This window comes from Pipistrellus hanaki, assembly GCF_964339955.1.
Source record: "Pipistrellus hanaki genome assembly, chromosome: 4".
Classification (NCBI taxonomy): Eukaryota; Metazoa; Chordata; class Mammalia; order Chiroptera; family Vespertilionidae; genus Pipistrellus; species Pipistrellus hanaki.
The window spans coordinates 64,975,802-65,003,191 of NC_140506.1; the positions used below are offsets into that span (position 1 = coordinate 64,975,802).

General features: G+C 37.9%; 1 protein-coding gene across 5 annotated transcripts in view; it reads left to right on the forward strand.

Moving 5' to 3' along the window:
- SNCAIP (synuclein alpha interacting protein) overlaps window positions 1-27,390 on the forward strand; it is a 138,609-nt gene that overhangs the window by 13,863 nt on the left and 97,356 nt on the right. The gene's annotated exons all lie outside the window — the stretch shown is intronic.

Consider the following 27,390-nt stretch of genomic DNA (forward strand, 5'->3'; position numbering starts at 1 on the left):
CCGCTTCTGGTTGGGTTTAGCCAATGGGAGACATTAGCAAAAGGCACAGGAAGAGAGTTTGAGTTGTTTATTTCCTGGGTACCCTACTTACCAGGTCACCTCCCACTGCTGTAGGCCACAGCTTCTGGCATGCAGCCAGCTCCCTAAGATTGCTTTATGAATTCTGGTAATTGTGCTCTCCTCCAGATATTTCATGCTGCTGACTCTTTCCTTTAGTCTTACTATAAGCTCACTATATCATCTCTTATAATTTCTCCAAACCCTGCCAACACCTTTGCAAATGTCTCTTTATTAAAGTACCCTCAAATTGCATTTGAATGTGTCTCCGTTCAGGAGCTAGACACAAGTGATGACCTCTCTGAGAGCATGTTAAGAATGACATGATTTAGGTATAATTTAGTGCAATGATTGGCTCATAGGTTAAGTGTTATCATCAGTTTTTTTGTTTGTTTGTTTGTTTGTTTGTTTGTTTTACAAAGTATTGGGTTTGCCACATTAATTGCATTTCTTTAACATTTTAAAAATATGAGAAGAAACATATCATCTTGCAAATTTTAAAAATTGAAAAAGTGAAACATACTCTTAAGGGCTAAAGTTGCAGTGCTTCAGTGACGAAACTGAAAAGATACTTACCTTGTTTCTGTGCACAGGGTACATAGTCACAGCATGTCTGTAAAAGAAATTTACAGCATTAAAGTATTTAGTAAATTAAAACATAACCTACCAGTGTAATTGGGTATACCTAATGTTATAAACTCTATTCATGACCACCGAGTCATAATTGGTTTGAATCGTGGACAGTTCAGCATCTTCATTTCATTACCGTAGGGGGAGGGCTAAGCATTTCATATTTATACCCTCTTGGTAGTTTCAAGGCAGATGATTCCTAGGCCTGAATTTTTTGTGGACTCTTGAGGGTAGATCTATTTATTTATAATCAAAGCTGAGTAGGATACCAGCACCATGGTGCATGGATAGTAGATTTTCTGCACTTAGCCAACACATTTTTCTAACTTCTGCCTTAAAAGTTCTCATTCTTTAGTCACACAAAATAGGCCACTCTTTTATATTTAGAGTCATCTTGTCTATAACTTATAGTACACTCGTGAAATGGTCGAGAATGAAAACTAACAAATTCCTGAAGAAGTAGTGGTCGGTTTGGAAAATAAAACACCCAGCAACTTATTTCCATTTTATAATAAATTTGTCATAGTTGTTGAAATTTCAGACCATATCAATGTATCTTTCAATGTCTTGGGAAAAGTGTGTAAGCATTTTCTAACTAGAAAGCAAATGAATTTCAGAAATGACTTCTTTTTACAATTTAAGTAGAGTCAAGGGAGGAATAGCAATTTGGAAGGCCTTTTGATGTCGGTGCAAATAAAGATTTATAGATTGTCCCTTTCTATTCAAGGAGCTGAGTAGGCAAAAACAAATATCCTGTTGCTAGAAAAGTTGATGCTTCTAAAAGGAATGTTCGTCATTTGAACATTTGGATCTCTTTTTATTCTTTAGCATTTTCCTTAAAAGTCAACTGAGGTATGGCTCCTGTCTTCTTTTATTGTAAAGAATGCTTTTCATGAATTAGGCACTTAAATATAAATTTTCTCAATTATTTATCATTTATCTATCTATCTGTCTACCTACCTACCTACCTATCTATCATCTTTGAATTGTCCTTTCTGGAGATTCTATACCAAAGTGCCATACCAATCTCCTAATTGATCCTAGTGAATCCCCCTATTGCCTTGTTCCAGCCCTCTACTTCTTTCATCTCTTCCTATTTTTTGCCTTAGTGAAATAAGTGACATTGTCACTTAGAGAAACTAGTGTATTCATAGTAATTATTATTCTAAATGATTGAACTGTTTTTACCACATTAGTTATATCAGTATGAGTTCTAACCTCATGGGAATAGAAACAGTTCTTAGTAAAGTATACTGAAAATAGCATATTATATGCCTAAATACCTTCTGTGGCTGCTCACCAAGCAGAAGTCCTCGTAAGTTTTTTAAAGTAGAGTAATTGGTGGTGTTTGCAGATAAAGGACACATAATGCAGTCATTCTATACCATGTCTTGGTACCATTTAGTGTGTAGATTCGGTCTTTTATTTCTAGGAAGGACCATGTTTCTATCTAGTGGAGGAGAAAAGTTGTATACGAACAGTTTAGGCATGGATCAAGTGCAATAGTAGGAAAGAGGAGGGCGCTATGAACTTCACCTGGAATTGAGAGGAAGATGGTTAGAGTATCAAGAAAAGATGGTCAGATTCTCAGGAAAAGTAACATTTGATTTGGTAGAGTGAAAGGCTAAGTGAGTGTTCACCAAGAAGAAAATTTAGGGGAGGGCATTGGGTTCTGACAGACTTGGAAAATCGTATTTTGATGTGACTTCACAGTAAGATATATGGCACAGTGTCGCAGGAAATAATGTTAAAAGGACAACTGGAGCCAAATCTTGATCCATTTCCCACTACAGAAAGAAGGGAGCTTATAAATCTTTTTCAATGAGTGATATTACTAAATAGCCCTGCATAGATTCTTGTGTCATCCATTCTCAAGGCTTATGATATCACTTGACGTCCAATTTTTATCTCTAGCCCTGGGCTAGAAATCCTTTCTGTCTTCTGGGTGTCCACATTTTGACGATTCATCAGTTCTCACAGTCTACACCCCAGAAAATAAGTTTATCACCTCTCCCTCAAAAGCTTGGCTCTGTTCCAATTTCTTAGTTTAGTAATGACTCCAATTTTCAAGGATATATCATCCCTATTCTCCTTATTTATTCAGTTACTCTGAACATCATTGTTTTCTTTCCATTCCTTTTTAGTGTCTTTATTCAGATTGTCAGATTTTTCCCTTTGATTATTGCAGCCAACTCTTAACCCAACTCCACCCATTTTTTTTTTATCAATTCCCATTGCTACCAAGTTGATTTTTCCTAGACTGATTGTATTAATGACTGTGATAATATATTTTTAGTGAGTTTTCATTGCCTATGGATAAAATCCAAAATCCTTAGCATAAAGCCCTTATGATTTGGGCCCTGCCTATCTGTCCAGCCTCCTGGATCCCATGACTTACCCTCTCCCCTTCTCGAGACTCATGAAACAACTTGAAGCTCCCAGCAATTTCTAGTCTGGGAAATTTCCTGTTCCTATTCCCAGCCTTGTTACCCTGTCACCTCACTCCTCCTGACCTCTGCCTCCACCCCCATTAGGGTAAGGTGTTTCCACAACTGTATGGTGATAGATTGTTTACTTTTCTCTGTCTCCACTAGACTTCAGGCTCCTCGGTGCCAGTTACCATGTCTTATTCATGTGCTTAGCTTCATGTCTGGCACAGAGGTATAACAAAAATAATCGTTTTTACAAAGCACTTATTACAAATGAGGCAAAGTGCTAAATTATTTACATTCATTATCTCCTTTAAAGGTGAAAAACAGAATCAAGCTATGCTTTGGAAAGGAATGTGGCACAAAAGCCAAAATTAGGCAAGAGAATTGTCATATGGAGTTCAGTCAAGACAGTATTTTAGCAAAGCAAATGATAATTTAAAAGATCTATACTAAGGTAGAGACAGTAGAAATCAAGTAAGAATTCATTATAATGATTTCTAGAGATATTGGATGGATGGATGGATGGACGATGGGGGGGGGGGGGAGGGGAGGGAGAGAGGGAGGGGAGATTAGAAAGCCCAGGATGCATTTTTTAGAACTTGCTGTAGAACTTACTTTATTTAACTTACAAATCTTAATAACTCAGTGCAACAAGTTTATTGGACTAGAGGACCAACAATCTAGGCGAAACAAACCTTTGACTGGAAGCTTAGGGATTATAGGTAGGTAGAGAGTAATGATTAAAAGTGTGATTCCGGAATCACAGTGTCTAGTTTGAATTCTTGCTCAGCCATTAACTAGCTATAGGACCTGGGACAAATTATGTAACCTTTAACATGGAGGCACCTTCATTGTTGGGTGTGATCATGATTAAATGAAAGAAGAAAAGCATGTGCTACTGTAGCATAGTGGGATATAGCAAGCATTCAGTGAAATATGGGCTTACCTCTGTGCTCAGCTTCATTCCTTAGCAATAGTGGGAAAGGGAGCAGTTACTGTCTACTTCAGCTCATATTTTTGATTGTCCTTCATCATTTTTTGTAGATGTGTTATAATCAGAGAGATTTTGCTTTGTTTTATATTAAAAATGACCATTGTGTATACTAAAATTCACTGTAAGGAACTTGTGCAGCCTAAGGACATTGGGTTTTCCCCCACAATTTGTGCAAAAGTTAGTAAAGAGAACAAATAAATGTTAGTGGTGAACATTCACATAATGCACACAGTGTATTAAAATATGGAACCTAGTTAATTCCTCTTTGGTTGGGATTCTCAAGTTCATTTGTTTTGAATATTAATTAAGCAGTCCCTTTTACTAGTCATTATTTTAACTATATAGTCAAACATCTTACCAGGAAGAACCCTTAAAATATGCTATTTTCCAAATGCTCAAAACTTATCATTAGTCCCTATGCATTTCAAGGTAAAAGTATTGTGTCCTTAAGATGAATTGCCCAGAAATCAAAAAAAAAAAAAAAAAAAAAAAAAGTTGGCATAATGACTGCCCAACCAATAATGAACACTGGATAAGCACAGATAGTGAAGCTTTTATAGCTTCTTTGACTTGTCTGCTTTGGGGTTTTTTTAGTGGATATAAACTCAATATATTTGGTGCCTCCTCTCAGCCTGCTATCATTCTCTTTACTTTTACCTCATGTTACTTTTTTATGTTATAGCTCCTACCTCAGCTTAGCATAGCCTACATTTATTTGCTTATTGTCTAACTCCCCCCACTGCATGTAAGCTGACTTTTCTTTGTTCACTACTATCTTCCCCAAACTTAGCATAATGCCTGGCCATAGCAGAAACTGAATAAATATTTGCTGAATGAATAAGTGTATAGATATAAGCCTGTGCTTAGTAGAGAATCCTAACAGGTTATGCTGCCAGATGAGTGTATTTTGTACACAATGTTTGCTGAATATAATGTAACACATGTTAGTCTGAAAACAAAAAACTTGGAAACTACAAATAAGTATCGATAGAAAAATGTGAAATCATTCTTCAACTCTGAGACAGTGAGGTAACACTTTGGTGTATTATCCCCTTCGTGTATTTGATGTCATAATTATGCGTCATCTTGGATAGATTATTTGGTAGCCTGCATTTTTTTCACCTAGTATTATATCATCAGCATATTCCTATATTTTTATGCAAGTTTTTATACACTCATATTTTTAAATGTTGGGGTAAAAATACATTTCTTCTGCCTTCCACATAACAACACAATAATGAAAAGCAGGGAAGAAAATCCACCTATAATGCAACAAATCATTAGCAACAACCCTGAAGCACAAACCTTTACATTACACCTGCCAGGTCAGCAATGTTCACTTATAGGAGAAGGAAGACATAAGAACCTAGTCTCATCATCTTGGGCCTTGAGCAAGACACAGATTTCCTCCTGTCAACTGATGGTCATGAGTGCCATTTTAGTGCCAATAGGAATCCCCAATTTGGGGTGCAAAGAGGCACATTTTCTCAGCGCAAAACAGCTCAATTGTAATATAGCAAGTCTGTGAAAACAGCATAGCTGTGAGGCAACCCTGGGGCCAGGCAGCCCAGATGCCAGGCCTCTCTCTGGTGAGACAGCTCTGCTCTGCTCCTGTTAGTCTGCTTTGTGCTCTGCTGGTCTGCTGCACTGTGCTCCTCCTGCAAGATGTCTTCTGTGTTTCAGCTCCAGCCAAGGAAACCAAGTCTTCTGTGGGAAAGGAAAGTGCATTCTCAGAGCCAGAAGGTAGTGGCTGTTATGGACAGAAGTTCCCACCCCTGCTCTCGGATTGCCTTGTCCTCATGGAAATGAGGACTCCAAATCCTCACAATTGAATTGTTTCAAAAGGCACCGCTACCCTGATTGGTCAGAAAAGAACCGCTCTGGTTGGGTGGAGCGACACAGGTCCAGTTAGATAGGGAAAGTCTCAGTCCTATTGGTTGAAATAGGATTGCAGTCACTCCTTGACAAGGGCTTGCTGAGACGGCAGAAACACAGTACAGGCAGGCAGTTCACTGCAGAGGCAGGGAGTTAGTTCAGTTCTCCCTGAAGGGCAGTTTGCTTGAGAGGCCCTGCATAGAAATGGCTTCTAGGCTCTGTTTTTGTGTTGTGTGTATTTTTTTTGTAATTTAAGCCCCGTTAGCCACCAGGAACCCTTTTTTTAGTAGGTGTCTTCTTTCTTAGGGTTCACACTTCAGATTACATGCATTGCCATAAAGGACATCTCCAGTGTTCCCTGACTTGTGTGACAAGACCTAGAGCTATAGATAGACTGTGGGTGACATTGGGAGTGACTCTAACCATCCAAGTGTTGCAGCTAAAAGGCAGAGGAAATGGAACCAGAGGAGAAACCATCCTCCTGTGGCATTTTAATTTGCTGCTGCCTAGTCTACTGGCTACGGGAGCCTGGCGCAGAGAGGGAGAGCAGGCAGCACTGCCCGCAAAGGCTTGCTGTGAGTCACACTAGAGCAAGCCAGGGGAGGGGCAGGGGCAGACGAGAAGGGCTTTCTGGAAGAGCTGACCAAGGAAACGCACTACTTATTTCAAACTCTGAGAACATACTTAGACATCGACTAGTATTTGGTGAATTGAAAGAGTAAATTCTCTCTAACCTATTTGATAGAGAGAGATGGCCACCAGGGAGAAAATAGCCCATTAAGATTAGAAATAAGAATGAAATAGCTGAGCGCGTACAGCTTTGTGTATTTACAGAAAGAGGTTAGCCTAAAGATAGGAGCCATAAATCAAAGATGAAGCAACATGGCCCACGTACTGTGTTTCTGCCGTCTGTGTTCCTGTGATTGTAAAACGAGCTTTGCAGCAGAAGGTGATGCTGAGCTGTTCACATTGCTGGGATGTCACTGTTTATTTATGAGCCAAGATAAAACTCACTTTTAGATAAATGAATAAATGGCAATACTATAATGCTTCCCGTTGAAGTGCTGCTATGGCTAAAAAAAAAAAAAATGTAGCTATAAAAATGTCAAATTATTATGGAACCTCTTTGTGGGTTAGGCGTTTTCCGGGTCCTATCTCCTCAATTTATTGAGTCCCACCTGGCTTCTCTGTAGCCTGGCTTTGTGGCCAGTACATGGGAGTTACTGTGAAAACAAGATCTATGGCTTTCTACCTCACACCGCCCTGAAGAACCCCTGGAACTCTTAAAACCAGAACTGCTACTGGCAATGATAATGTTAGATGAAGTGGGTATAAAAGCACTCTGTTGATGGAGACCATACCTGATCGCCAGGAAAATAGTGGCTCTTCAAAATTCAAGTGCATGTTTAATTTGCATCTTTACATCCTGCATTCTACAATAGTTGGTCTACCATTTCCCTTGAGCATGCAAACTGTGCTACCTCTCTGCCAAATTTAACCAAGGCAGTGCTTTTACGATCCTGGGTGGGGCGAAGCAGGTGTACAGTTGTTCATATGGGGGATAATATAATAATTAATAAATAATAATACAAGAATGAACCGTGCTTCACGTACTCACAAGTGTAAACCTACGTTTGCTTCACCCTGTGTAATTCCTTAAACAAGTCAGAGCAAGATGGCAAGAGAGCAGCAGTCCTGCCTTTTGTGTGCTGTGCAGGTTAAGACTAGAAATGTTAGAAAAATCACATTTTACATTTTATAAGTCACAGTGGGAGACAGATGATGATAATTCAGAAACAATGGGAAAATGGAATATATGCTATGGGTTATAGGGGAGGTGGCGGCCTCAAGAGAAAGTAGGTCCATAAGAAAACTGAGCTTTGTAAAGAAGTGAGAAGTTAACCAAGAGGATGGGTGAGGAAGCAATGTCAGAGGATGCTATAGTGGGCTGGCATTCTCCAGAGAGGTTGTAAAAAGAGGAATGCAAGGAAAATGAAAATAGAATGGCACACTAATTATAGCGAACACAAACTTACCATGTGCAGGCACTGCCCTAAATGCTTTATGTAAGTCAACTAATTGAATTTTCACAATAACCCAGTGAGATAGGAATGATTAACATCGCCACTATACTGATGAGGAAAAAAAAATAAAAGAAGCATAGAAAGTTTTTAAGTGACTTGCTTAAGTCACATAGCTAACAAGAGACCCAGCTGGGAACTGAATCTGGAGACCTCAGACCCAAGTCCACACACTTGATCATGACACTGTATTGTCCCTTTCAGACATGGGTGACAACTTAAGATGATTGATCAGAGTATATTGTATGAAACAGTGAGTTAGTCAAGTCTTTGTTTAAGGTCAACACCTGAGTAATTGATATCACAGTTACAGCAGAGAGGTGACAGTAAAAGAGGGCACACAAGTTCACGTTACTGGACATCAGGGAGTAGAATTGAGTGAGGGAAAATAATAGCAAAGGCCTTATCTAGGAATTTTGGATTTATATTAGAAAAAAAATGTTTCTTTTAAAAGTTTCATTCTGCAATTGAAAAATATCTTTTTAGATATGCAGCTTTACAGAGGTTCTAAATTAAATAGCATTTAAAATACTATTCATTTATATCATCACAATATATAAATGAATAAATCACTGATTTTGAGTAAGTGTTTAGTAATTTGCGAATGATTCTTTCAACTTATGCTCCTTGGGCAAAAATGATATTGACCCTCTAGGTGTGGATGTAGTTACTGCAGTTTTCAGGAAATGTTATTGAATTGCCAGATATATTTTTAAATCAGTGTAGATTTGGTTGGAAGATATTTTTCAATGCATTTGACAAAGCTCCTTCACTTGTAACAACTAACATCATTGGAAAGATAGGAGGAAGACTTTTAGGCAACATAAGTACGTATTTTTAAGAACTTTTCCTTGTTTTTTTTTTTTTTAATATATTTTATTGATTTTACACAGAGAGGAATTGAGAGGGACAGAGAGTTAGAAACGTCAATGAGAGAGAAACACTGACCAGCTGCCTCCTGCACACCCCCCACTGGGAATGCACCCGCAACCAAGGTACATGCCCTTGACCGGAATCAAACCCGGGACCTTTCAGTCCGCAGGCCGACGCTCTATCCACTGAGCCAAACTGGTCCTGGTCGTTGTTTCTTTTTTTATTGATAATGAAGATAATGTATTATCTTATTTTAAATAGAAACAAATGCAATGTTTTAGCATTCATCTTTAGTGAAATATAGTTAGTTGTTAAGGGGAAAACATTTTTATAGAGAAGTTTGAGTGGAACAATTGCTAAGGACCCAAAAGACAGGCTACTTCACCTGCCATATCTGAGGCATTGTCTCTGCACTGTCCAAATAACAGTTTAGTTCGATTCCCCACTCAGTTCCCTGATCCACTGGGGAAAACTAACCATGTGGCTACATTAACCTGTTTTTTATTTTCTTCTCTCATCTCTCTCAATTAAAAGTACCCATTTGTAGAGAAAGCAGCTGCATCAGCTCTTATGAACAATAAAATGTGTTTTAGTTATGATGGTACAGGAAGCCAGACCTTAGTAACCTTTAAAGTGCAGTGAGTTCAGGCAGATGGTTTTACTGTTGTACATCAGGTTCCCTTGGAAATAGACTCTGGAGGAAGTTAGAGGGTTTTGTTGGGGTCAGCACCTATGGACGGAGGGGAAGGAAGCAGAAATGGGCAGAAGTTGGGCTCTGACTCCCTGTCACCAAAGGCCTCAGGCGACCTGTGGAGGGTGCTCCTCAGCAGTGTATTGAGTGGGGCAAAAGGCCCTGGCCTGTGCAAACCCCTGCCAGCCAGTCATTGGATACAGTGGGCCTCTGGAGGCTCTCTCTAGCCAAGGGCAATTCCCAGAGAAGGTGGACAGCTGAAGGCGTTCCTTCCAGCAGCTGAGGTAGTAAGTCCTTTGGTGTTGAAAGGGAATCTGAGTAACATGCAGCAGTACTTTCTACTCTAACTGACTAAAATGTCTTGACATTTTAAGAAAAAAATCGAAATAATAAAAATAATTTCTCCATTTATTGTGGATATTGAAGTTATACTATCTACAGTTGTCACAGTTGTCTCTTTTGTATGAAGGCAATACTAAAAGAAATTTTGTTACCTGAATAAGGCTTTTTTTGTATAGAAAAGAGAAAGAGATCATATATTTAGTTATGTACTGGTTATCAAGAGAAAATATGTGTTTTATAATAGATAAAGTGATTGGACTAATAATAGATAAAATGAGCCAGTTAGTCTTATGCACGGTATTAGTCTTAATGTTAGGAACTTCTTATATACTTTAGTCTGTGTTACTCCCCTGTGATGACAGTACTGTTGTCCTGATTCTGTCGATAAATAAACAGACTCAGAGAGGTTAAGTCTTGTCCAAGATCACACAGCTACATAGTGGTATAGTCATGACTCTAAGCCAAGCCTATCCAAATATAAGTTCTTTTTCTTGGTCCTATACGTGTTGTTGGTTCTGACCCTTGAACCTTATCCAAAGATTTTCTGTTTCAATAAAAAACTTTTCACACTAGTTTTACCTGTTTCCTTATTCAGCATTTTGTCCTTAAAAAACTCCGGAATTTTACTTTAAACTAAGTGTATACTGCATTTGACCCTTGTCATAATTTTTGTAGGTAAGAGGCAAGTATTTTTATCTCCACTTAAGCAGGACTGTAGTGCTGATGACAGAGACCCAGCTTCCTATGAAAACAGGTCTGTTCTGGGATGACTTTTGCCCTATACCTCTTTCCCCATCTAATAGATGATTTGGCAGGGAATAGAAGCTCATGCTGCTAAAATGTGGTGAGAGACAGAGGTGAAACTGATTCCAAGTCCCGTGCTTACTTCACCCCTTAAGTGGGATTAACATGCGGAAAGAAAAGTGTGTGTGTGTGTGTGTGTGTGTGTGTGTGTGTGTGTGTGTGTGCAAGTACAGAAACAAACTAGCCTTTAAATGACCCTTCATTATAATGATCTTATTTATTATGAGAAAATTCTGGAACCAGTAGAAAGAATCCAGTTGAGTGGCTATTAGGGAAAATATTAGTAGATACACTTTAAGTATGTGACATTTGAAATGAATGTATACCTCATTTAGATTTGAATAACTTCCTGTGGCGCTTCTCATTTGATTAGAATGTCTGAACTATATACTGTTTTCTGTCTTCTGAGAGAGAATATGGTTGACTGATCCCCCACTTGATTCAGGTTACAAATGATACACTTCCATTGCTCTGCATGTCGGCTTCCTCTGGTTTGCTGTTGACAGCACAATTGAAATAGACAAGGTTCTCTTGTTCCTTTGTTTATTTTAATAGGGTACTGCTTGTGATAAATAACCCAGGAGAATTTAAAGATATTTGTCAGATTTTCAGATAATATTGATATTTTATCTTCTATAGTAAAAAATGGACTAAGGAGAGGCATTGTAGTATATGTAGTCACATGTGTTCTTTTATATAACGAAGTAAATGTCAAATAATCACAATCTGAGGTATTTTATAAGCATTTTCTCAAACAACTATTACTTTATTCGTTATGTCTTTTGTTTTTAACTCAATATTAATTTAATGGGGGATTTTGAGAACAGTTGGGTGGAGCAGATACTTCTGCGTCGTTGATTCAGTGTGACATATATATTATATAGCTGCATTATAAATTATTTGGGACTTTAGTATTAAAAACAGATGACAGTATGTTTGCTTTTTGAAATGTAGAAATAAGGATATCATTATATAAACATAAAGATTTTAATATATCATGAACACATATGCATTCATGAGTGTTCATTAACAAGTCACTCGGCTTAAAAATACATATTCACAATTTATCAGCATTAATCTAAACATCTATAAGCTGAAGTATACTACTTGTGCTATAGTCGAGACCAACTAAGCATTTGTTATTTTTATTGTTCTGGATATTCAAATTGTCACAGGACTACAGTAATACCATTTCATATCTGTACTTACATATATTAGCTATGCTGACACTGACAATTTTAAGTGAAATAATATGAGTGAAAACCACATTAAAGATGCCTTTGAATTCTCCATTTTCCTACAGTGGAGTCAGAAATCAAGTACTAATATCATATCTTGAGAACTCATAAATGCAGAACGATTTAATAAAGACTTTCAGGTTCCAGCATTTTTTTAGATCCCAATAGTATTGGAATGAGGTTTTGTGTGTTATTCGAGTCTGTTGGCCCAAGTCTTCCAGGGAATGCTCATTTCCTAAAACCTCTTTATGGGCTAAACATAAGCGTTTATAGCAGGATTCACACGCACCTCTGCTTCTAGGGCAGGGATTCTAAAGCCCTATGTGTACAGAGGCAGGAAGTACTTGGATACCAGCGGGGGACTTGGCTGTTACATAGTGGGGAGTAGTGGAAACTGGCACCAGCTGAATGGGCAGGCCTAGTCTGAAGGAAGCAGCTGGGTTTGCGATCATTTGGGAAGGTAGTGCCACATTCTCCACATCTAACTTTCAAGAGAAGACAAAACTATGGGTGTTTTTGTAAAATTCCTTATTTTTAGAATACCACGTGGGCCAAATCAATGCCGTGTGCATGCTCCATGTGGCCCCAAGGCCTCCCGTGTTCACGTTTCCCTCAGAGTCACGGGTCGTCTTCCATTTTACATGCTTGGGTTTACATAGTTTGAGTAGGAAACTGATGAACTTAACAGAGTCTTCAGAGTAAAATCAGACTTTGGTAAGTTTAAATGTTCTTCTTCAAGTGTGAGACATATAGTGACCCTCCAGTTCTCTAGTTTAAACCTTGTAAATGTACTCTTAGCTGAAAGAGGGTGGGGTTGTTTGCAATCCTGTTTCATTTGGAATATTGTGTTTTATTATTGATTGCTCCAGAATTGGATACCGAATTTCCTCCCACTTCTGTTTCACTATGATATGTCCTGTCCTGATTCAAGCCTTTGTGGCCAGTTTTTATCTGATCATTTGTCTGTCTGATGTTCCTGATATGTTTTTATAACATTTTAAACAGAAAGTGTAAGTGCTATTTATGGAAAGCAAGCCGGTTGGCGGGGAAGGGTCTCCTGTGACTTCTCGAGTTGTTTTCACATTCGACTGATACTGGCTTCTAGAACAGAAGTCTGGGAACTAACACTAAATGTTAGACCACGGAACACAGGTTTCTTTCCTTTCCAAGTCCGCTGCAGGGGTAGAGAGGAAAGACGAATGGGAATGGAAAATAGATGCTTGCAGCTGAGCAGGAGGCTAATTATATTAATTTCAGACTCAACCCAGCTTGAAGACAATATAATAATCTATAAAAAATGGAATGCCAACAAGGAGCCAAACTACTATTACCATTTTTTTTTTTCTTTTTAAGAGCACAATATGTTATAGCAATCAGGAGCTCATAAATTGCCCTTACAAGCCGTTTAGAAAAAGACACTGTGTAAAACCTACTTAGAACTGGAAACTGTGGGGAGATTCTTTTCCCAGTTGCACCTGAAGTAGTTTTTCCATGTGCTGATTTCTCAGTGGAGAACATGGGAATTCCGCTGTGCTTCTTGAACATGGGGTGGGTGAGGAAGGGTCAGGATGCAACTGAGTTATTTTAAACACCAGGAGGCAAACGTAAGTAGTACTCTAGTGATGTTCCCTTGTTGTATATGTGAGTACCGAGAGCCATCACGTTTCCCCTCATTTGTACTAAGATACCTGGCACTAAGAAGTAAGTGGGAATGAGGATGGGGAGAAGTAGAAGGGAGTTATGAAACATTCCAGCTTTCTCCAACACATATCTCTCCCTTCCTTCACTAGGAAAGCTTCAGTTCCTCTCATTCATCAAAAATACTAAGGATCACCCGGCTGATGTTTGTCAGTGGTTGAACCTCGACCTATGAACCTGGAGGTCATTACCATTTGATTCCTGAACAGGGCACATGCCCAGGTTTGGGGTCAATCCCCAGTTAGGGGGCTTGCAGGAGCTAGCCTATCAATGTTCCTCATCATTGATGTTTCTATCTCTCTCTCCCTCTTCTTCACCCTTCCTCTCGGAAATCAATAAAAATATTTTTAAAACAGACTAAGAATCACCAGGTAAAAAGACCTATAAGAACTGTTGACACCTTTAAACAAAGGAATATTCTTCACAGTATTTACAGGAGCCAAGAAAATCGTTTAGAAAGTGGATCTCTCCTTAAACTTAGCAAAAATGGATCTCTCCTCAACTTGGCAAAAATTGTGCAAAATATTCTTTATATTCTGTATGATTTTGTCCTGCAAACATATGCAATCATGTCAATGACTCTTTTTATTCAATGATGAGAAAGAACACTTATATTTCATTGCTGCAAAGAAGCACATGATCCTACAAGTCCATGGAAATTTTCAAGTAGATTTTATTACCTCTTCACCTGTGTTCAGACAAATTTATTAGGTACTTGCTGATGGTGAGTAATACCTGTTTATTAAGCTGATTTTCAGGCTGCTTACAGGGGAGCTTTCATTATTAGCTTTAGTACCTTAGGATTTAAGCTTAGACAGAGATTGGGCATTCACGAATTGAATCCAGCGGTCATGGACTGAGAGGGAAGAAAAATGTTTGTTACTGTGTTTTTGGTCCACCCCCCGTCCCTCTCCTTTAACCCCGGGAGCTTCCCCATAAGGAAGCATACACTTAGAGTTAGAACCTCTAGTGCCAGAAATTTCTACTTCATGTCTTGGCTAACCAGTGAGGATAATCAGCACCTTGTCTCTCTTAAAACTGGTGGGGTACATTTTTAAAGTGTTGAAAGGCAAGTGTACAGAGCTTACAGGTTGAGCAGTCTCAATTCTCTGGCCTCCTGAAGATTTTGAACTTAAGTTGTTTTCAGTTGTCAGGGTAAATGAATTGGCTACTTTACCAATTTTCTAGCTAATACATACAAATTGGAAGTGCATACCCTGAAACACAAAAAAATTGGCATTATTCATAGCAATGTTCATTTTTGTGTAGTTTCATGCTACCTTTACTAAAAGAAAAAGAAAATCTCTTTCCCAGTTTGGTAAGCCTATCAGCTGTTCAGTATATTAACGTTAAAAAGGCCAGAGTGGCTCTGTTGGTTGGACATCATCCCGTTCACTGAAATGTTGCCAGTTGTTTCCAGGTCAGGGCACATTCCTGGAGTTTCAGGCTTGATCCCTGGTAGTGGGTATGTAGAAGGCAGCCTATCGATGTTTCACTTTTTTACATCTCTCTCTCTCTAAAAATCAATAAACTATTTTTTAAAGGAATAATTAAAGTTTACTTAAAAAAAAAAAAGGCAAGCCATTTAAAGACTCAGATTTAAATCTACTGGAAAATAACCCAATCCCGGGTTTTGAATTAACTGCCTAAATTCAAACAACTGCAGCGAGCCTCCAGTTTATTTTGCACTTTTATTTGGAAAATAAGATTGTTTATGCCTTCTGTCACTGTTTAAAGCGGTGGTCCCTCCAGTACCTCCTCAGATGATCAGTAAGAGCATCACCTTTTGGGGTTCTGTCAGAAACTCCATTGTCTTTGGACAGGCTCAATTTGAAATGCTCAATGGGAGGAGATATTTTGGGGCAGGGTGGGAATAGCCAGCACTGAATAAACAGACCCATCCTCATTTTAGCTGCTTCCAAAATTTCTTGTTTCTCATAAATTCGCTTCTTTTTTTATTTTTATTTTTTTAAAATATGTTTTATTGATTTTCTTACAGAGAGGAAGGGAGAGAGATAGAGAGCTAGAAACATTGATGAGAGAGAAACATCGACCAATTGCCTCTTGCACACCCCCCACCGGGGATGTGCCCACAACCAAAGTACATGTCCCTGACCAGAATCGAACCTGGGACCTTTCAGTCTGCAGACCGACGCTCTACCGCTGAGCCAAACCGGTTTCGGCATAAATTCGTTTCTTAATTATGTCATAGAATCAAAAGTTAAAAAAGTATAAAATACACTTTAAGACATTTTTACTAGTGAATTTAAATAAACATATGCTTTTGTATTCAAGCTACCTCTCTTTCTAGGAGAGTGGAACTGATAGTTCTGCGGGTGGTTCAATTGGGACATTTTGGATTTTAGCGTGGTTGCCCATCAGCTGTGTGTTTGCACACAAATCAGGCCGTAGATCGCCAGCCATTGATAGCAATGTACACAAGCCTTTAATTTTTTTTTTTTTGTATTTCCTCTCTTCCACCCATCCTTTCTCCTCAATGGTTGGTCCATTGTCATCTTGTTACCCAAGTACTTATGTCAGAGTGTAGAGAAGACTGTGCAGGGTGGTATGGGGAATGGAAGAACAGAACCAGCATGGCTCTGCTCCTTCCCAGCAGTCACTGCTCCCAGTGCAAAAATCCTCAGGTAATGTCCAGAGGAGATGAGTGCAGGTTTTCAGGGGCCTTTGGCAAGCAAAGATCTGAGATCTCTTTACCATGATTCAGATTGTTGGACATGGATTTTGATGCTGAAGAAAAGGCAGAATCATTTCAATCCACATGCAGCTAATGACAGCACTAATAGCTGTCAGTCATTATTGGAACCTTATGCAGCACCCAGTGAAGTGCAAGTACTCTCAGATGTTGCCTTGTTTCATCCTGATGACAGTCTTACAGGGACCTTTGATGACTATTACCCGCAACTGACAGACAAAGAAGCTGGTGCTTATAGAGAGCTTAAGGCACTTGTCGTGGTTATTCTTCAGGTAATTGGTAGTAAAAGGACTCAACCTTGCCTCCAAAACTCATGCCCTTAACTTGGCCATGTGTCCTCCCAACTGTCTAATCCACTCACCAGTATGTACAATGCATTCCACAATGTTAGCTTCTGCATCCTGTCACTGGTTTTCATGGTGACAGTATGATAAGCAGGCATTGCTCTTTTTCCAGTAGCAGAATGTTTAAGATATATTGCTCCTAGATGGTGTATAAGAGATTTTTGCGATTGATATGTGAAATTCTATCTCCATGTTTTCCTTAAGTAAGAAACAAACAGGATGTCTTTTTCTTTCTTTCCTCTTAAACTCGTGATTACACTTGTATTGGAAGAGATGTCATGACAGATGGGATCTTAAAATAGTTTTCACAAATCTGTTCATGAGTTAAAATTATAGAAGTCCTTGATACCTACCAGATTTTTCAATGGCACACTACAAACTGAAGATGCAAGTGTTGAAAACTACTTAGGTGCTTAGCTTTCAAACTAAATTAACCAGGTGTTATTTTCTGCTTGTTTCTTAGTGGTGTATAGCTAAGTATTTGCATAGGGAACGAAACTCTTGCCAGTCAAGTAGTTTTCTGATGGTCTCCCTTCTTTTCACTAGCCTAACACTCATCACTGTCTGAAATCTTTCATTCAAACTGCTCATTAGAGTAAGAATACATTTTAAAAATTCAATGATTTGAACTGGGGACTCTTGAAGTTAGTGCAAGTTTTAATTCCAGGATATTTGAAAGAACAATGTTATGGCTTTTACATGTAAGCAGTTATTTAAACTGAAGTAATAAAATATTTGTGAATATATCTTGCTCTGACGAATCACTGAGACATTTAAAAATAAGCTCTGCATAGATATCTTAGAGGATGAGATGCCCTTGTTTGTTTTCTCTGAGGGAGTTATGGAGGGTTTGGGAGTGGCCAGGAATGCCTCGTCCTCTGTGGCAGGGTTTCTTTCTAATCCTTGTCCTATTGACATCTTAGGTGACATAATTTGCTGTTGTAGGGACTGTCCCTGTGCATGGCAGGATATTTAGCAGCATTCGAATAGCAACCTCTTCCCACCCTCCCCATGTGACAATCTCAGAGAGGTGGGGGAGGGGTGACAGGAAGAGATTAACGAAAGAACATATATGCATATATATATAGCCCATGGACATAGATAATAGTGTGGATATATTGAAACCTTATGCAGTGTCCAGTGAAGGGGTAAGGTGGGGCTGGGTGAAATGGGGCAAAGGAGGCTGGGAATGGGGGACATCTGTAATATTGTCAACAATAAAAAAAGAAAATAAAAGAAATGCCAAGAGATTGACAAATATCTCCTACGGGCAAAATCACCTTAGGTTGAGAACCTCTTATCTCTGGTTCTCCAGAGGAGAAACCAGGGTTAGAGATGGATCAAAATATTAGTTCTGTTGATGGTGAAGCTAATGTGGGTAATATGGCTAAGGTCTAAGGTCAACATGGGCTTGTTTTTTATTTTATTTTTACATGCTTCTGCCCAGATGTTATTTTACCAGGTCTTCCATGACCACTCTATTCAAAAACAGCATAACCCTGTGACCGTCACTCTCACCATGCTCTATCTTCCAGCCCCCTTATCAACGTAACGTTGTGTATTTAACTGTGTATTATCTTCTGCCCCCATCAAAAATGTAAGCTAAATGAGAGCAGGAAATTTGTGTTTTATTTAATACTATAAACCCAGATCATAGATCAATGCCTGGCACGTAATTTGTAATGCATGAATAATTATTGACTAAATGAGTCGATTAGAGACACTTGCTATGAAAAAGTAAAGAGTGAGGACATTAAAGGTTGCAAATATAGTTTAAAATAAATTGCTGAATGAAGAAGCACTGCTTCAAGTATGATAATTCTACCTAATGGTTTTAGAATTAATGATTCCATAATTGAGATTTAGATTTTCCCCTCATCTGATGTAATTAGTTTTACTAGAGTCTATTTTTTCATGTCAAGCAAACAATGGCTTCAGATGAGAGAAAGCTTTGAGCTGTAAAGAAATGAGGGATAGCTCAGGTGATGTATGAAGTGAGAAAGCAATAGGAAAATACCAACACTTCTTATAAAAGCAACAATTGAAAACGTGTCAGTAAACAAAAGCTTATCATTAGGTGGTTTCCCTGGAAGGCATGGAAGAACAAGCATCCTTTGAACGCTTTTTGTAGTTTCAAAACTAACAACTGAAGATTGGGATTTTAAGCAAATAATTTATGCATTGGGAATTAAAATTTTTTATTTTTTTTTTTAATTTAATTTTTAAAATATATTTTATTGATTTTTTACAGAAAGGAAGAGAGAGGGATAGGAAGTTAGAAACATCGGTGAGAGAGAAACATTGATCACCTGCCTCTTGCACACTTTCAGTCGGCCTCTTTCAGTCTGCAGGCCGACTCTCTATCCACTGAGCCAAACCTGTTTCGGCAAAAAAAAAAAAAAAAAAAAAAAAAAAAAAAATTATTTTAATATTTTACTTATTTTGTACTCTTTTTCAGATCTCTAAATTTAATCCATTGCAAATGTTTTAAGCAGTTTTATACTTTTGAGCTGAAGTAGTAAAACTATTTAAAGGCCCAGAAATGGATGGGCTAATACACTGTAAGCTTAGCAAATATACATTCCACCAAATGTGTTTTGGTTTTGAAAAGTTATGGGCATGTGTAGCGGTAAGGTGAAGGATACAGCCCTTTCAGGCTATGTACTGAACACTACTGACATTTTACATGATAGGAGTTACCAACCTGGCCATGGGAAGGTGCCAGAATTCACTGGTATCATTAACAAAAAGGGCTGTGACAATTTATTTTAAAAAATATATTAATATCAAATTTGGTTGACTAGAGTGCCCTCATGTTTTTCTTAATTATAATGCCTATTTAACTATTTCAGAGAACATATTTTTTACTTTTTTAAAAATATATATATTTTATTGATTTTTTTACAGAGAGGAAGGGAGAGAGATAGAGAGCTAGAAACGTCAATGAGAGAGAAACATCGACCAGCTGCCTCTTGCACACCCCCTACTGGGGATGTGCCTACAACCAACGTACGTGCTCCTGACCGGAATCGAACCTGGGACCTTTCAGTCCACAGACCGATGCTCTACCACTGAGCCAAACCAGTTTCGGCAATATTTCTTACTTTTAAACATAGGACCAATATGTAGTTAGTAAGAATACTGGATTTGTGTGTGTTTTTTCTCTTTTCCCCATACCTGCTTCCTGAGATATACATAAAATATGTCTGAAAAGTATAAGACAGCCCCAGGGCTGTGGATTGGCATCTGTTTATTATAGATTTGTAACACAACTGGAAGAACCAAAGTAAACATTCTATTATATTCCTCTATTTGCTGTGGCTTGGAGAGCAGTTGACTCACCCAGTCTCACCCAGTGCATTAGTGATAGATTCTTGACTGAGTCCTAGACCTCATGACCTCTGTTATTCTCATCTTCTGTTTATGGCATAATATGACCATATCTTATCCTTTGTGGAGAATAACATTGGCCAACACCTAAGAGTCAGAGTTTCATAATGATAATGGGATGAGTGGAGGTGACAGAGAACAAAGAAATTTCAGAGAGCCCTTCTCTGAAATTCTGTATGATGGAACGTTTTAGAAATATGTTTAATCAGTTGACATATTAAGTTGCTAGATACAAAACGTCTTGTAAGATGGTATGGGGGAATACAAAGATGTGTATGATCTGGCCAGGCCCTCCAGGAAAACACAGCCTCTAATGATTTCTTCCTTGAAATGGTCCAGTGCAGCCCATAGCTGCAGATCTTTCTGGAATGTTAGAGATTGAAGAAAAGCATGCTCCTGTGACTTTTGGATACTCAACAGGATGGCTTTACACTGTGTGGTTTGGCTCGTAGTGTTTTTGTCGTTCTAAAGAATTCATCTTCCCAGAGACCTTTCAAAAAAGTCAGCCGTGTATTCCATTTATTCCATGGTTTGTTCTATGTGGCTTTATATTTTCTAAGTACATTAACATCACTAAAAGAGGGTAAAAGTAGGATTTCAGTGTCAGAGATGAGGGAATAGTGCTTGTCTCAAGTAGCTGGTGATTTTTCCAAATATGAAATAAAACTTCCTCTTTTCATTTGAGTAGAACGCAATGTGACCAATATATTCAATGATAGCCTATCTTCTGCAAAGCATAGATTCACGGACTGATAGGGTTTTAGAGTTTTAAAATTATTAGAGACTAGAGGCCCGAGCACTTGGGGGGACGGGGGGGGGGAGCATGGCCTGCAGGGATCATCTGATCAGCCAAGCAGCACTGCGCATTGACCCCCAGGAGGCAGCTCCTGCGTTGAGCGTCTACCCCTTGGTGGTCAGTGCATATCATAGTGACTGCTCTACCATTGTTCTGGTCGTTCTGCAATTCAGTGGCTGGGCTTTTATTATATAGGATACTCTCCTGGACAGCTGAATCAGTAGATACTTAAATATACATCTTCCTTTAAGTAATTGAATAATAGGACTTTCACAGTCTCCTCTAACTTATTGGAATTTAGGTAAATCAATGTAGGGTTGAAATGATGTATTTGATCTATTTTGACATGTCCAATTCATGGTAGTGTAAAGCTGAGAAATCAATTTTAAAACCTTTTAGTGGCCATATAGAAAGCAATCATTTTATTGACTACTGAGCTATTTGAACTACAGACTTGTAATAGAAACTAACGATATGGGTATAATTATGGATATAATGAAAGCATTTGTCGAATGGGTTGTGTAGGGTTTTTTTTTTTTTTTTTCCAGTCATATTAACTATGGTACCACATCATTAGAGCAGAGTTAGAGGCAGGTTTTCCAGGAATGATTCCCAGATGTGAGTGAGCTCATTTTTATCATGTGATTAGAGATAACCCAATGTTTTAATGCTGCTGGAGCAAAAACCATGTCCCTCAGTAGAAACTTCAAGAAGATGGTGTTATTTAATTTTCTTCATTTTATCCGAAAATTATTTGAAGAAGTAGACTATGAATTCTTTGTCATCCATAAATATTACAGCTCTCTGGAAAGCCTGTGTGAGAAATGCTTTTCAAAGCTTGCTGGGATAAAGTGGTGATCACAGCATCTGAACCGCAAAGAACATCTGTTTGCCAGCTCTGCTTTCTTTGACGGCTTGTAGGAGCGCTTTAGGGAATGATTCTTTTTGTCTCTTGACAGGCTTCTGTGCTTGAGGCCAGACTGCAAAGATAACAATAGGGTGTGTGTGTGTGTGTACGCGTACACACACACACACACACACACACACACACACACACACATGCACATGTGTAGAGCATGGTCAGATCATAAGCATAGCCACATAAGAATATGTTCTGTTTCTGCAGATAATTTGAAAGTTCTTGGTACTTTCACATATGTGTAGATACCCTCAACTTGAAAAACTACTTATTTGTCTCTTCTTAGAATATTAATTTAGCACAGTAATTCTCAATTCTGGTCACACTTAAAAATACCTGAGGCATCTTTAAAAATACTGATGCCCACGTTCCATTCCCAGAACAATTAAATCAGAATTTCTGAGGAGTAGAGGTTGAACTATTTTTGAAGCTTCTCATGAGATTCTAGTTAGTACATTCATAGTACATCAAAGAGGTATTAAAGCTTCCAATAATTAGCTTTTCAATAAATAAATGAATATAGATATGATTTTTTTCCTAGTTTTATATTGAAAACATCCAAGGTTTTCCCTTATATAAGTCAAATTAAAAAAATAATAATAGCATAGTAGGTCTTTAGTGACAAGAAATATTCTTAAGCAGACAACTCATTTCTGTATTTCTTCAATTTTTTTTCTATTATTTCTTTTTTTTAAATGTATCTTTATTGTTGAAAGTATTATAGCTGTCCCCATGTTTCCTCCCATTCACCTCCCTCCACCTAGTCCCACATGCTTCCCTCCCCCTGCATGCTTCCCTCCCCCAACCCTCCTCTGCAGGTCTTTACCACACTATTGTCTGTGTCCATGGATTATGCATGTATGCAGGTAACTTCTTTGGTTAATCTCTTCCTATCATCCCCTCCCCACTTCCCTCTGAGATTCCCCAGTCTGCCCATGTTATTTCTTCTCTTTAGAGAAAACATTGTACATAGTACTATTTATGTTTCTGAGAGGCCGAGGACCTGCCAGGCAGGACCTCATCACACCTCACTCTTCCAATCTCCTCTATTGTCCCCTCCCATTATGCATCCTACTCTAGTCACATAGTGTTCCCCTCAATGCTTTGGATGGAGCATTGCCCTGCCTGTGGCTGGGCTCCTGGACTTGCCCCCAGTCTCTAGACCACCTCCCAGCTCCCACAGTCCTTTGCTCCCCTATCAGCTGAGTTTTCCTTAGAACACATGTGTCAAACACAAGGCCCGCGGGCCAAATCCAGCCCGCCAGGCCTTGCAATGTGGCCCGCACCGCGCTGTCATCACTGCACTCCGCTGTCAGTTTATGACATTGTCAGTTTATGACTGTTCAGTAAACCATTTGGCCCACGATTTAGGCTGGATTTTAGATTTTGGCCCCTTCTCTGATTGAGTTCGACACCCCTACCTTAGAAGGAACAACTTTGTTGTATTCCTCCCTATCTAGATACTATAATTTGCTCATGGTAGAAAGACACTCAATATGTTCTTATTACATTAGGAAATAGTGGAAAAGAAAATAATGGAAAATATCCCCAAGTTTAATTCAACTGTAATAAAAGTTTACTCTGTAGATTTATTTCAAGAATTGCATTTTCTTGGTCATGTCACATTTCTACATCTGAAATAAGATATGCATGATAATATCTGAATTCAGGGGTCCATTCCAGCTGTAAACCCATAGATAAGTTGCTGATATTTATGTTTTAGAGGAAAGAGAAATCAGAGGCAGTTAAGTTTCTTTCAAATACATAAGATAATTTCTTCTTTTCTCCTAATTAATTGAATTAGGTTCATCTAATGGAATTATTTTTCAAATTAATATGACAGTTTTTTAATATTATTATGTTTTTTCCACAAATGGTAAATAGCTATTGTAATTTAGATTTGTGCATTTCTTTCCTGCACAAAAAATAATGCCTCACAAAGGGCTTACAAGGATTAAAGAGTTTTGCCTGAATCATTGTTGATTACTAGGAAAATCTTATAAACTGCCTTTCATATTTTAGCTCAGACTCTGACTCATAGCTCATCACAGACCAACCTTAATTGCAAGGGTTTTGGGGCAACAACCATGTTATTCTAGGTTTTCTTTGTGCTGATGTATGCAGTGAAGCCTGGAGGTCACATAATGTGCACAACGAGGTCATTAGACAAGTATCCAAACCACTCTCCGGCTGCTTCCTGGCAAAAGCCTGACAAAAAGGTGCATCCCACAGGGGAAGATGGAAGGAAAAGAAGCTACAAGATGAGATGAGAGTGTTCACAATGAAGTAGGGAGAATAGGTTAAGGTGGTAAAAAGGGATTTTTTTTTTTTTAACAAAAGCCAGATATTAAAGACCATGTAAGAGTAAAGATTCAGTATTTATTGTTGCTTACAGTATCGAGTGCTGTTTTCTTTCTCTGATCCTAAAGAGCTTTGTTAGAAACATTAACTATGTGCCTACCACATCAGTCATTGTCACCCAGATCTTATTTTATTCTATCTCTGCTATAGCACCCATGTTTTTCTGTCGATTCAGCATATTTACTCTTTGTTCTCTTGGATATAAAAGTGTTACTCTTTTTCATGCTTTGGTTATCCTATCTAAATTCTCTTTTGTGGTATCTTCTCTCTTCATTTTACATCTTCTTTCCCCTTGTTATTAGGTATACTGTTTGACTCCAGAGGAAAATTAAAAATGTAAACTGATTAAAGACACATTATTTCTTCTGTAGTAATTGTGCACTGAGCAAACCAGTAAGTAGGTTTTTGTGTTTTTCATTTAATGTCATTAGGACGCAGGCCCAAACAAAGGGCAGTAATCAGCAGCATCTACATCTTCTCTCTGTGTTTGGACCCAGCTGTAACTAGGAATTTTGTAGTGACCTCATCGGGGAAAGCTGGCTATTTAGCAAATTTGGCCAACCCTACCCTGAACCAAAAGAGTTTGTATAAAATATGCCGGCTGTGTACCAGAAGACCAGATGATTGGCCCAGAAGGAAGAATTGTTAGCAATGATGACCTCCTGTTTCCCAAAAAGCCAATATTACGACTTCCTCCACTGCTATGATTTCCCCCACTGCTATCCTCTAGGAGGCAGGCCATATCTGATTCATCTAATGGCTGTGTTAGAAGCAATAATGCTAACGGACTGTAGGCAAAGTGCAGTTTTTCAAAATCATGGATGCTCATTGTTTGTCAATGATGTTTTCAGAAATGTATTGAATTGGTAACATGCCATATTTTCAGTCAAGTCGCTTATTTTTTTAACACTCTTTTTTAAAATATATATTTTTATTGATTTCAGAGAGGAAGGGAGAGAAAGAGAGAGATAAAACATCAATGATGAGAAACAATCATTCATCGGCTGCCTCCTGCATGCCCCCTCCTGGGGATTGAGCCCGCATGTGCCCTTGGCCATAATTGAACCTGGGACCCCTCAGTCCGCAGGCTGACGCTCTACCCACTGAGCAAACTGGACAGGGCTTATTATCTTTTTATCACTGTTCCTCTCATTAGATTTCACCCAGACATTCCCAGAAAGTGGGAGTTTCTTTTATATCAGTTCTTCATTGTCATCAAAGATTTACCATGATCACCATGGTTTACATAGAAATCTCAAAGGTCTTTTCAAAGTTTCCAATGATTTTTTTATAACTATATGTTTTTAATAAGCCTTCTTTTAAAAACTCCACAAATTTCATAGTTTCTTTTAAATTATTGAAGTTTCTATTGAGCTCTCGTTAATAGGGTTTAAATCCACTTTTTTGTTGTCTTCTTTGATTACTGCATTTTCTATGTCTCTCAAGTAGGACAGAATGGAAAAATGTGATTGTTTATTTTATTTTCAAGATTCTGTTTACCATAAGAGTTAGAAACCTCTCTTTATGGTTTTATGTAGGGCTAGAAAAATAATTCCTCAATACAAAAAGAGCAACACCAGCCAGCCTGAAAACCTTTTGATTTTTCCCTTTCCAAATTCAGATCCTAAATACAGAAAAAAATAAATTTTTTTTTGAGATTTCACACAGAGCCACTGGAAATATCACAGATATATATTCTTAAAAATATCTTTTAACCTCTTTAACATTTTATATAGCTTTTTAAAAGTATTTATTGATTTAATATTAATGCACTGTATATTAATATAAACAACATATGCTATTATTTTGAGGTAAGATTTGTCCTCCTGGACCTCCTGACTCATTCTAATAATGAACAAAACATGGAAATTAAATATTATGTGCTCTGGTTTATCATATCTGGGTCTGAAAACAAAGTATGAGATTTTTTTTTAAACATTGGAAGTTTGCCCAATTTTGATGGTCTTATTTACTTGGTTTGCTAATTAACACTCACATATACAAAATCAAAGATTATTCTTTACTTCTTTGTGATTTTCCTAGATAGAAAAATTTTTTTGTCTAAAGCAGTTTATTTTTACATTATATATTTGATTATTTAAGGGGAAAAAGTTTCTCATTTATGAAAGAGTTGTTTCTTAATTTTATTAATCATATTTGATTATTTTAAAATGTTTTCTTATTACTTTGATTAAAGAAGAAATCAAATATTTTTTTAAAGTCACCCATGACCCAGTCTCAATGATCATTTCTACATTTCTCTAAAAACTTATTTATTTATGTTTTGATGGTTTTATTGATTTCAGAGAAGAAAGGAGAGGGAAGAGAAATCGAAACATCAATGATAAAAGAATCAAATTGGCTGCCTTCTGCATGCTCCCTACTGGGGATCAAGCCAACAACCTGGGCTTGTGCCCTGACTAGGAATCAAACTGTGACCTCCTGAGCCAGCCTGAAAACTTTTTGATTTTTCTCTTTCCAAATTCAGATCCTAAATACAGAAGGAAAAAAAAAATTTGAGATTTCGCACAGAGCCACTGGAAATATCACAGAGATTTGTACTATCATTATGAAAAGAGAAGTACTAGAAACAGTTTTGTTTGAAATGTTCTCCAGTAGTTCTCCCTTATCCATTGGGTATATATGTTTTTCCTGCACATATCCATGATGAAGTTTAATTTATATATTAGGCATATACATACCTCTGATAAAGTTTAATTTATAAATTAGGCACAATAAAAGATTAACAACATAACCAGTGATAAAATAGAATAATTATAACAACATACTATAATAATTATGTGAATGTGGGCTTTTAAAATATTTTGTTGTGCGTATTCATCCTTTTTCTGATGATGATATGAATGATACAATGCCCACAAGATGAGGTGAAGTGAGGTGAATAATGTAGACATTATGATGCAGCTTTAGACTATTTATTATAAGGGTTGCTTGAACATAAGCACTGCAGCACCTCAAACGTTGATCTGAAATAGCTAAGGGATTAATTGGCAAGTAGTGTATATAGCATGGATACACTGGCAAAGGGGTGATTCATGTCTTGGGCAAGATGGAATGGACTGGTATGATGCTCAGAACTACACTCAATATAAAACTTAGGGATTGTTGATTTCTGGAAATTTCCATATAAT